Raw genomic sequence first — 12801 nt, 5'->3', positions numbered from 1 at the left:
AGGCCTTGAGAACACAAAGGGGAAGGAAGACCCCCCTCTGTGACGCTGTAGAAGAAGTCACAGACTGATTACAGGCATCCTGTACTCCTGAGACAGACAGGCACCAGGAATGAATGTTTAATATCTCGTGAGCCGTGCTTCCTATAAACATGTCAAGCAGAAATATCGCATCCCGGCATGCTGACGATCCCAGCACATATTTTATATAGGTGTGTCACCTCTGTAGGTATCCCAAACTGGATATTGGCCAGTGGGGCACCAGCAGTCTAACCATGTGTCCCATCATTGTGAAGGTAAAATCATAACTGTAAAAATGAAAGCATTGGCGTCCGCCTACGATGTTCCCAGGCAAAGTTATGGCCAATAATCACTTTGGGATATTATTTTAGACTCAAGCCAGGGGTGGGGCAGTCCTCCCCTGTGAAGTCACTAGGTAGGAGAGGACATGGATTGGAGCCAGTTTGATAAAGGCAATGTGGCCATGTTTTGGCTTGTCTTTACTCGGGGGCCTTGAGTCTGATACACATGTGAGGAAGTCCATGAAACCCTGATCGAACAGTGCCCCCCCTGTAGCCAGACGGATAAGGTAACTGCTTGATCTTTATGCCTGCTTGTGATCCATAACTTACCTGTAAATGTACTCTGACCTATATATATATATATATTCTGTACATTTCATATTGTATATATTGTAGTTTCTAGTGTGCCTTAGGTCGATTAAAATATATAATTTAATCTTGGGCTGTTCTGTTATCTCGATCCTGAATTCCACGTCTGTGTGCTTGGCGTAATAGTTATAATAGTAGTAATAGTAATAATAATAGTAATCGATTGGTGGCAGCGAGCTTATGCCAAGGATCATTGTGGGGCAACCAGTGAGATCTGAGGGAGGTTTTTAATTATATTCCGTCCGCAGAGGTCGGAATATATACCTTACTCTCACCTGGAGCCCTTCAATCATCGGCATAGTAGAATAGCGGCCTCCTTGCTTATTGTCGGGCAATTGGCCTGACTAGAAGAGGGGCGCTAGAGAGAGCGCGTCACGTGCTCGGTCTGTCGGGTGGTGGAAAGGGGGCTGTAACTTCCACTTCATGACAATGACTCAATAGTAACTTCAAGGGGTTTTTATTAGGGAACAGGGAATGAGAGATGGTTGGGTAAACAACACACAGAGGAGCAACACAAAGCAAATGGAATTAAACATTTGGAACTTTTCATAATTACACTCGACTGATTAAATATGTACTAGCACTGAGGAATATTGCTTCCTTGGCACCATTTTTTTAAATTCCATGTGCTACTTAAGCAGTCGAACTGACACTGTATTGTAACTTGGTGGCACTCCTGATGAAGAAGTGAGCAGCACTTCAAAACACACTGAATAAACCACCTTTATACGGTTTTTACGCATTGGCTACTTCATCATCTACAGCAGCACAGAGGCAACCACATCACCATTCTGGTTCCTTTTGGATTTCTATATAATAATAGCACAGGTGTGGAAAGTTTGGGTTTATGATTTTTTTTTTAAAATCCAATGACTGATTCTGTTGCTTCCTTATTCCCTGATTTAAAAAACACTTCTATTTTTAACCATCACAAATGGATTTTGCACAAATGATCGTGAAATTATGTACAAGCAAGATGAATAAAAAAAATCTTTATTGTAGCCAAAAATGTACACAATATTATATACGGTATATAAATTTATTGAACATTCATTCATTCTGCAACTTTATTGGAAATTAATTCTTGCTCCTTTTCCTTTTCTCTTCAAAGCTCCTCTTGATCTCTTTTCTCTCTAGAAGGTCTGCGGATCTTCTCTGTGAAGCGTCCTGCAGTTGACTCGCTCACCCCAGGGCCTTAGGTGACTCGGTGTCAGGCCGGACTAGTACGGGGTAGTCAGCAGTGGCGGGGCCCGACTCCGTGACCCTGGTGGAGTCAATTAAAATGGCGGTATGGGGAGATGATGATAAAGTTTATATATGATTCGTGACGCCACCTGTGGTAATTTGCAGCTATGGAGCCACAGCTGCTGGAAGGGACTTCCGGGGCTGATGTTATGGCAGCTGAGGTGTTTCATGCTCTCCACAGGTAGAGTGGGTACCCCGGGGCAACCTTTGGTGCTTGGTAAAGTCTGTGGTGTTTGTGGTTGGGGTGCAGAATTAAGCAGACGACACGGGGCTTGCAGTTAAGATGTTTACTCACTGTTAGTCTCACAGTTGCGCGGACCGGTTACTCGCAGTATGTCAGGATCCGCTGTTGTGGGCCTTCACCGATCCCGGATAGGTCAAGGGTCAGTACCGGTGCACCCCTCTATGTGTCCTTTCTCTGACTGTCTCTCAGCAACTGTTTTGGATTGTCTTGCGCCTCCACCACAGGGCCTGTACAAAGGTGGCTGACCTCAGTCGTATCTTGCTCGCCTTTACCCGTGATCTGTGGCGGGTTGTGGCCCTGGGCGCCTGCAACGATCTCCCAAGCCTTCGGTTTTACTTTAAGGAAATGTCTTTCTTCCCTCAGTCTAGGGACCGTCCCTGATTTTGCAGCCGGATCCCTCCACCCGATCTTCTAGTGGAACAGGTCACGGGACAATTGCCCTTCCGTAACACTGGAATCTCTTCTTTCGGTGTCACCTGGGCCTAGCAAGACCCCAGGATCTCCACCAGGAACCTCCTCCTTTCCTTTCCTTCTGTAACTGACTGAGTTGTTCCTCTACTCACTCTCTCTGACTCCGCTCACACTCCCCCTGGCTAGGCTCCACCCACACCGTTGGGACCAATGAATGGGACTTACGGCCCTATGACCAGACCGTCTATGGGGGTTACTGCCACTATCCCTGACCCAGTGTATGCCTACCAATTAGTGTGTGCAAGTTTTGTCTGTGAACCGGTAGATAACCGCATTCTTACCCGGGATGAGATACCACACCTCTGGATGAGGTGCAATATCTCTGTGGCGATGGAAGCCTCAGGGGCTCCACACAGTCACCCCCTATCATGTTCACGTTCCATCTATATTGGTATTGTCACTTTATCTCCTTGATATCTTCATGAAATCTTTCTCCTTACTCTTTGTTAACAGCACCAAGATTTTCAGGAAAGTAGTCTAAATGGCAATGTAAAAAGTAAAAAATGTTACTTCAAATTTATTAAACAACCCAAGGCTTTCAAACTTTTCAGCATGTTCTCTGCACAAAAATTGGGACTCACAAAAATGTCTTCATTTATAGATCAAACAGTCCCTAATAGTTGGTACACAGGTACTTAAAATCCTCTCCTTTGGGTAGAGTATTCACAGACTGTTTCATCAGTCCAAGCGTAATGTGGAGTGATGGCAGGAGAATTTTAGTGGAATCAGCCAAACTTTGCACAACTATGTTCTTCAGACCAGGTTACTAAAGGCCCCGTTACATGCAACGACATCGCTAACGAGATGTCACTGGGGTCACGGAATTCGTGACGCACATACGGCCTCGTTAGCGACATTGTTGCGTGTGACACTTACGAGCGACCGCTAACGATCCCAAATACTCACCAAATCGTTGATTGTTGACACTTCGTTCATTTTTTAAAATATCGTTGCTCGTTCTAGACACAGGTTGTTCGTTGTTCCTGAGGCAGCACACATCGCTACGTGTGACACCCCGGGAATGACGAACAACAGCGTTCCTGCGTCCTCCAGCAACGAGGTGGGAGTGTTGTTCATGCAGCTGCTCTCCACCCCTCCACTTCTATTGGTGGCCTGCTGTGTCACGTCGCTGTGACGCCGCACAAACTGCCCCCTTAAAAAAGAGGTTGTTCGCCGGCCACAGCAACGTCATTAGGAAGGTAAATTTGTGCGACGTTTACCTGCAATATTGTTCACCACGGGCAGCGATTTGCCCATGACGCACAAACGACGGGGGCGGGTGCTATCGTTAGCGACATCGCTAGCAATGTCGCAGCATGTAAAGCGGCCTTAAGATTTTCTCATTGGCCAACTTTTTGGCTGCAGTCCTATCCCAGCTGTCTCATTCACACAAAAAGCTCCAAAAAGTGAGGTGGTGTCCAAAGCATCCATTTGGAAAATATAAATAATTTTGGTTCCTAATTGACCTAAAATTGGAAAGGTTTATTCTTATTTCATGTCAGATAATGAGAAACACATGCATATGTGTCTTTTTAGATAGTGCATGTAAACTTCTGGTTTCAAATGAAATAATTTACTTGTAAATCGCCATGCAATAAATGGTGCTATAATAATAATAATAATAATAATAATAAATAATAATTCTGGCCTACATCTTGTAGTAATGTCCCCATCACTGTCCCCATCTTGTAGTAATGTCCCCATCTTGTAGCATAGTCCCCAACCTGATCACCATCTTATACCAATGCTCGCATATTGGCCCTCATCTTCTAGCAATGTCCCCATATTGGTCCCCATCTTGCACTAATAACTCCCATCCTTGTTCCCTTCTTATGGTAATGTCCCCTATACTGGTACCCATCTTGTAGCAATGTATCATCGTCATCCTCGTAGTAATGTCTTCTATCATGGTCCCAATCTTGTAGTACTGTCCTCCATTGTTTGCCACCTTTGTATTGTTGAGCCCATCTTTCAGCAATGTTCCCTAATCCTGATCACCATCTTGTAGCAATGTCCCCAAATTGGTCCCCATCTTGTAGTAATGTGCCTTATCCCATTCCCCATCTTGCAGTAATGTCTTCCATCCTGGGCTCCATCTTGCAGTACTGTCCTTTATTCTGGTCCCAATCATCTTATAGTAATGTCCAAATCCTGGTCTCCATCTTATAGTAATGTTCCTATACTGGTCTCCATCTGGCACTTTTCACATATGCACAAAAAAAAATCTTCTCATCTGTCCTTTGCTCCCTTGGAAAACAGCGTCCTCTTCTCTTCCATAACCAGGGTGGTGCATAGCAGTGATGTCATACACCGGCACAACAGAGTTGGTCTCTGTGCTGCAATATACAGTATTTTATTTGAATGTGCATACAAGGATGCAAATTCAGATGAAACAAAGCACTGGTGTCGGTGTCTCCTGGATGGAGCCGTGATCATCCCTGGAGCTTTGTTGCATGCGGGCCGCATGACGCAGCCTCAAGGGCCACAAGACAAATGGTTTGCGGGACACAATTTTGAATCACCTGGTATACACTTATCAAAATCATTCACTGCGTTTAAAAAGAAACAATAAAGCTATGTTTCCTTCATGAGTATTTGGTGAGTTTTTGATGTTGCAGACTTTCTGCTTAATTTCTACACCATTCAGCTAAACGCGGCTCCTTGCAATTTTTCATTGTATTTTTAGAGCAATTTTTACATGCGTTCTATTGCATTTTTTTTTTCAATTGCAATTTTATCTCCTTTTGGTATGTCATGTTTTAAATAAAACTGCTTTTTATACTTCCTGTTACTTAGCTTTGATAAAACTTTATTGAGGCAGGCATGTGCGGAAACAAAGTATAAATACATATTCATTTTTTACCTGCAGATTTTCCTCATCTTATGTAAGTCTATGTAGAAAATTCACATATAAAAGACATATTTACTGCTATAGGAATTGACATATTGCAGATTTCAAACACAGATCCCTGGTCAGTTTACATATAAAAAAAAATGTGAATCCCATTCACTTTGCTGGAACAATAATACACAGCATCAAAAACTCACTGTGGGTACTTAACCTCAAAGACAATAATAGCAAGCAAAGTTTATTTTATGGGCTAAAATATAGTAAAGTAATAGTCACCCTTTAATGCATTTTGTATTTTTTTAATCTAAATAAGTTAAAATGTCCTCTTTTGACCAAGTTCCTAAGTTGTAATGTTAACGTTCCAAAGTTTTCTGATACAAATCTCCATATACAGTTAGGTCCAGAAATATTTGGACAGTGACACAATTTTCGCGAGTTGGGCTCTGCATGCCACCACATTGGATTTGAAATGAAACCTCTACAACAGAATTCAAGTGCAGATTGTAACGTTTAATTTGAAGGTTTGAACAAAAATATCTGATAGAAATTGTAGGAATTGTACACATTTCTTTACAAACACTCCACATTTTAGGAGGCCAAAAGTAATTGGACAAATAAACCAAACCCAAACAAAATATTTTTATTTTCAATATTTTGTTGCGAATCCTTTGGAGGCAATCACTGCCTTAAGTCTGGAACCCATGGACATCACCAAACACTGGGTTTCCTCCTTCTTAATGCTTTGCCAGGCCTTTACAGCCGCAGCCTTCAGGTCTTGCTTGTTTGTGGGTCTTTCCGTCTTAGTCTGGATTTGAGCAAGTGAAATGCATGCTCAATTGGGTTAAGATCTGGTGATTGACTTGGCCATTGCAGAATGTTCCACTTTTTTGCACTCATGAACTCCTGGGTAGCTTTGGCTGTATGCTTGGGGTCATTGTCCATCTGTACTATGAAGCGCCGTCCGATCAACTTTGCGGCATTTGGCTGAATCTGGGCTGAAAGTATATCCCTGTACACTTCAGAATTCATCCGGCTACTCTTGTCTGCTGTTATGTCATCAATAAACACAAGTGACCCAGTGCCATTGAAAGCCATGCATGCCCATGCCATCACGTTGCCTCCACCATGTTTTACAGAGGATGTGGTGTGCCTTGGATCATGTGCCATTCCCTTTCTTCTCCAAACTTTTTTCTTCCCATCATTCTGGTACAGGTTGATCTTGGTCTCATCTGTCCATAGAATACTTTTCCAGAACTGAGCTGGCTTCATGAGGTGTTTTTCAGCAAATTTAACTCTGGCCTGTCTATTTTTGGAATTGATGAATGGTTTGCATCTAGATGTGAACCCTTTGTATTTACTTTCATGGAGTCTTCTCTTTACTGTTGACTTATACACCTACTTCACTGAGAGTGTTCTGGACTTCAGTTGATGTTGTGAACGGGTTCTTCTTCACCAAAGAAAGTATGCGGCGATCATCCACCACTGTTGTCATCCGTGGACGCCCAGGCCTTTTTGAGTTCCCAAGCTCACCAGTCAATTCCTTTTTTCTCAGAATGTACCCGACTGTTGATTTTGCTACTCCAAGCATGTCTGCTATCTCTCTGATGGATTTTTTCTTTTTTTTCAGCCTCAGGATGTTCTGTTTCACCTCAATTGAGAGTTCCTTAGACCGCATGTTGTCTGGTCACAGCAACAGCTTCCAAATGCAAAACCACACACCTGTAATCAACCCAAGACCTTTTAACTACTTCATTGATTACAGGTTAACGAGGGAGATGCCTTCAGAGTTAATTGCAGCCCTTAGAGTCCCTTGTCCAATTACTTTTGGTCCCTTGAAAAAGAGGAGGCTATGCATTACAGAGCTATGATTCCTAAACCCTTTCTCCGATTTGGATGTGAAAACTCTCATATTGCAGCTGGGAGTGTGCACTTTCAGCCCATATTATATATATAATTGTATTTCTGAACATGTTTTTGTAAACAGCTAAAATAACAAAACTTGTGTCACTGTCCAAATATTTCTGGACCTAACTGTATATATAAACCTAGGTTTAAGGAGAAACAGTCACTTGACTTATGCAGCACAAACTACGGACAGCATGAATCCGAGTCTGGCTGCACCGCATTTCAGAGAAATGTCCAAAAATGTTCAGAGACCAGACTAATCCGGTTGAACCTCTGGCCGACTTCTCCCCACATCGCTCTAAGGCTATGTGCACACGTTGCTTTTTTTCAGCGCGGAAAAAAACGCACCCTCTGGCAGAGGGGAGAATTGTAAACAATGCTTTTTGAGAAAAACGCATCGAAAACGCATGCGTTTTTCATGCGTTTTTTAGGTGCGTTTTTTTAAGACTTGTCAGTGTTAATAAAGTTGGTTGAACACAGACCTTTGGAAAAAAAAACCTGTGATGTCATTTCCTTCTCCACATTCTGTTTGATAAATGGGAGGGCTTGGAATGGAAGAAGCACCATTTGAATTTTGGAAAAGTTGAAATAAACTTCGCGCACCATGTCACATTAGCAGGGCCCCTTGGGTACCTATACGTCAGAAAACCCCCACAAGTGACCCCATTTTGGAATCTGCACCCCTCAAGGATTTTATTCAGGAGTATATTAAGCATTTTGAATCCACAGCTACTTCCCCCAAAATGTTGCTGTAGCAACAATATTCTCACTTTTAGGCCCGTTTCACACGTCAGTGAAAAACACTGACGTTTTTCACTGGCGTGTAAAACACGCACATGTCCCTCCGTGTGCCGTGAATCACGGCACACGTGGGTTGTCTAAGTGCAATCCGGGCTCCGTTCTCCGTGGCCCATGATTGCACTTAGTAATCATCTCACCTGCGCCCGTTCCCGCTCTCCATGGTGCTGATCGCTCCCGCGGTGCAGCATCCGGCTGGTGCTGACCCCCGCAGCAGCTGCTTCCGGGTCGGCTGTGTCGCGCATCATGAATATGCGCGACAATAATGAGCCGGCTCAGAAGCAGCAAGCTGCACGGGCTGCAGAGGACATCGCTGGACGCCGGGTGAGTTAAAATGATTTTTATTTTAAAAGCACGTTTTTTTCTGGCACGAGTTTCACGGACCACACCACTGCGTGGTCCGTGGAACATCAGTGATGCCAGAAAAAAATGGACATGTCTCCGTGCGGCAATCACGCACACGTGGGTACGCCGCACGGAGACACGTGCAGTGAAAAATTACTGACGTGTGAGCAGACCCATTCATTATAATGGGTCTGCGTATGTCAGTGATTCTGATATGTTTAAAAAAAAGCACAAACGTACCAGAATCACTGACGTGTGAAAGAGGCCTAAGGCTATGTGGCCATGATCCAGCGACACGGCGTCTAGTACACAGTGTCAGCCTTCCTGCAGCTGCCCATGCCCACGATTTGGGTTCAGGCTGCTGTGGAGCTCTATGCTACCTGCAGAGAACACTCTCGTCTCCGCAGCATAAATTGACATGCTGAGGCTCGGGAAGCCACGCCACCGGTCAGTTTATGCTGCGGAGAAAAGAAGCACAGTGGGCATGGTATCTCCAAAAATCCTTCCACTGTGCTTCTACTGCACAACGCAGCGTTATGGACGCAGGGAAAACACTCAGCGCCCATAACGCTGCAAACCCTGATTGTAAGCACACAGCCTAAAAAGCGTCAATGGATGAATGGATGTCAAATATATATAACGTCCCACCCCCACCTGCATATTCTAAGCTGGCACCTTTAGTACCTTTCATGTGGCACTAAAGGGTGCCTAGCTTAGTATTTATCAAAAAAAAAAAACCAATGAAAAAAATGGCGTGGGGTCCCCCCTATTTTTGATAGCCAGTCAGGGTAAAGCAGACAGCTGTAGCCTGCAAACCACAGCTGGCAGCTTCATCTTGGCTGGTGATCAATTTGGAGGGCTCCCCAGGCTTTTTTTTTTTATTTATAAATAAAGAATTAAAAAAAAAATAACATGGGGTCCCCCCAAATTAGATCACCAGCCAAGGTGAAGCTGACAGCTGGGGTCTGGTATTCTCAGGGTGGGAAGAGCCATGGTTATTGGACTCTTCCCAGCCTAAAAATAGCAGGCCGCAGCCGCCCCAGAAGTGGCGCATCCATTAGATGCGCCAATCCTGGCGCTTCGCCCCAACTCATCCCGTGCCCTGGTGCGTTGGCAAACGGGGTAATAAATGGGGTTGATACCAGATGTGTAATGTCACCTGGCATCAAGCCCAGCAATTAGTGATGTCACGGCGTCTATCAGATACCAGACATAACTAATTGGCAGTAAGCAAAAGCAAAAAAAAATGACAAAAAATTTTTTATTAGAAAAAACACTCCCCAAATCATTCCCTTGTTCTCCAATTTAATCAAAAAATTTGAAAAAAATGGGTCCGCAGAAATCCATTTGGACGTCCCACGTCGCCTCTGGACCTTCTAGAATATAGGGGCACGTTCAGGGAACGTATCCCCCATTTTCTAGGAGGGCAGACCCTCCATTTGAGGAGAGTGGGTGCCAAAAATCTGCACCCACTCTCCCCGGGTCACAGCTGCAGAGTGCGAGCAGCCAGCACAGCTCACACTGAACACAGTGCTGGCTGTCAGCTGCTCTGCACATGTGACCGGCCAGCGTGCACTGTGAAGGAGGAGGGGGCCGCGGGGGATCAGCGCTGCGACCGGACAGGTAAGGGGGAATACCGGGGGTGACCTGGCAGGGCCTGGGGGGCATTTTTCTGTCGCATGTCTCAAGGCACATGCGACAGAAATCATAGGAGCAGGGCGGCCGGTGCGCTACTGTGCGCGCGGCCATGTTGGATTTTCGGGAGGGGGGTCGAGGGTCGGGGCGGGCACTTTGGAGACACCGGGGGCTTTCCAGGACTTTGCCAGGAAGTGAGGTCAACAGGAAACCTCTTGACCTCACTTCCAGGTAAATGCCTGCGTTCTGGCATGCCGACAAAGCCCGCGGACCGCAACAAAAAAGCAGCTCACTGCGGTGTAGCTGCGTTCTGACCCCACATCATTGATTTAATGGGGGAGAGAATGCAGCCACAACGCACAAAAGAAGTGACATGCTGCTTTTCTTTCCGCACCGATTTTTGGCATCCAAAACGCTGCGTTTAGAAACGCAGCGTGTGCACTGATTTTTCGGCTTTCTCATACACTTTGCTGAGAAAGCTGAAAGCATGCAATTTGCCACTGAAACACTGCGGTTCTAAACGCAGCGTTTCCGCGGTAAAAAACGCAACGTGTGTACACAGCCTAAGTGATTGACAGGTCTCTGCCATAGTGAGAGTCCGATCAGTCAACTAGAGAACTGCTGGGAAAAGTCGTAATATTTCAGAGACAATATACCTGTGGTTTAGGCAGCATAAATCAAGTGACAGGTTGCCTTTAAAATCCGATATGCTGTCTACCTGCTGCTACCACTAGATTGAACTTACTGACTAATAAATCACTATTGCAGCCATGTCTGTTTCGAAAACACTAACCGGTGTAGTCTGCATAAAAAACTCTGTACTCCAAATACATAGTAATGGGCTACGGATGTAGCACAACAATAAAAAAAAATGCAAGATGGAGGTTACTTTGATTATAATTTTTTTTTAATCTTTAAAATTTGTATTGAAATTTTCAATTTACATACAGAAAGTAAAAAAGTGAAAGTCACAATTCTTGAAACACATGTCACAAAAGGAGATAAATGTCATGTGTAAAGTCGCAATACCTACTGATAGTAGTAGTAGTACTGATGAGTTACCCCAAGCCGTAGGGTGAAGCCTTCTGCGACCTGAGGGACACCTTACTAATGGTAACAATTACCAATGAATGCCAAATTGTATCAACAAACTTCAAAACTAGACAGACAATGACAAGACAAGTAAGAGGGGTTAAGAGGGAAAGGCAAGGTAGCGGAGAGGAAGAGGAGAATTCAAGAGTCCAGACAGTTTCCATAGGGCCCATGGGCCTAAAGGCCCTGTCACACACAGAGATAAATCTTTGGCAGATCTGTGGTTGCAATGAAATCATGGACATATTGTTTCATTTGTACACAGCCACAAACCTGGCACTGATTGTCCACAATTTCACTGCAACCACAAATCTGCCGCAGATTTATCTGTGTGTGTGACAGGGCCTTTAGTCTTACAGATCCTCACACCCCGCAAAGTAGTCCCATGGTGACCACACCGCCTGGAAGTGTTCCACTGTGTCATTCAATAGTGCCGTAAGGTGTTCCATGCGTCTAACATCCAATAATCTATATTTGAGGTTTTGGATTTAGGGGTTCCCTGGCTGCCTCCAATTCCTTGCAATTAGGCACCTGGCCACCATAAGGATGTGGGACATAAGCCTAGAGGCCGATTTTTCCATACCCCCAATGCCGAGGCCCAGAACATAGATCAAGGGATCAAGATCTACCTCTATTTACACAGAATATGTGTAAAATAGTGCCCGTGCTCCCCCTGCATCTCCAGCAACAAGCCGGTATTGAGGGGTCTAAGCCATGAAGGAAGTCTGGAGTGTGGTACCAAAACAACAACATTTTATAGATATTTTCTTTATATAATGTGCATATTGATGTCTTGGCGGCATTACCCCATATTGCTGCCCAATCCTGAGGAAGAACCTGCCTTCCCAATAGAGACTCCCATTTCCGCATATATGGAAATATCCCTTCACTCCCATCCAGGTTCAGAAAGCAATATGTACATTTCAGAAATCAGTCCCTTGATGTCAGTACCCCTTCTACAAATTTTCTCAAAATCTGTGGGAACCGAAACCCCCGCTCTACCAAACAAGAAGCCAGCCAAGTCTCTGATCTGCAGATATTGGAAAAACTCTCGATTAGAGAGGGAAAATTTATCTCTGAGAAACTCAAAGGAATGGATCTGCATTGTACTTCCATCTATAACATCTGTGTATCTGAATAGACCTGCCTTGAGCCAGGGGTGCACCATGTCCGACTCCAGACTACTTGGAAGCAGGGGTTGATATATAAAGGACACCAAAGGGGAGCAGGGGGACGCCAGAGGAAATCTTCTAATACAAAATGCCCAGAAGTCCTTAGTGAACTGCATCGGTCCAAGGAGAGGGGGGAGTGAGTCAACACCTCCCTGGCTACCCTATGGCGTTTATTACACCAAATGAATCTAAGGATAGCTGCTTGAAGGGCCTTTAGTTCCTTCATTGGCACCTTAACCGCAAGGGTTTAAAAAAATATAATAGTTTGGGAAGCAAGCTCATTTTTACCGCCGCAATGCGTCCCATCCATGAAAAGGGTAGGGGCATCCACTTACTCAAAAGGGCCCTCAGGTCTCGGAAAAGGGGGGGAAAGTT

The 12801-nt window shown here is 44.6% G+C and overlaps 1 protein-coding gene across 1 annotated transcript in view; it reads left to right on the top strand.

Moving 5' to 3' along the window:
- LOC142246636 (aldehyde oxidase 1-like) overlaps window positions 1–12801 on the top strand; it is a gene marked incomplete at its 5' end in the record, with an annotated part of 160702 nt that overhangs the window by 42747 nt on the left and 105154 nt on the right. The window lies entirely within an intron of this gene.

Source organism: Anomaloglossus baeobatrachus, chromosome 7 (assembly GCF_048569485.1).
Source record: "Anomaloglossus baeobatrachus isolate aAnoBae1 chromosome 7, aAnoBae1.hap1, whole genome shotgun sequence".
In the NCBI taxonomy this organism is placed as follows: Eukaryota; Metazoa; Chordata; class Amphibia; order Anura; family Aromobatidae; genus Anomaloglossus; species Anomaloglossus baeobatrachus.
The sequence above is the reverse complement of the archived record's forward strand: the minus strand, read 5'-3'. Positions and strand labels throughout refer to the sequence as shown.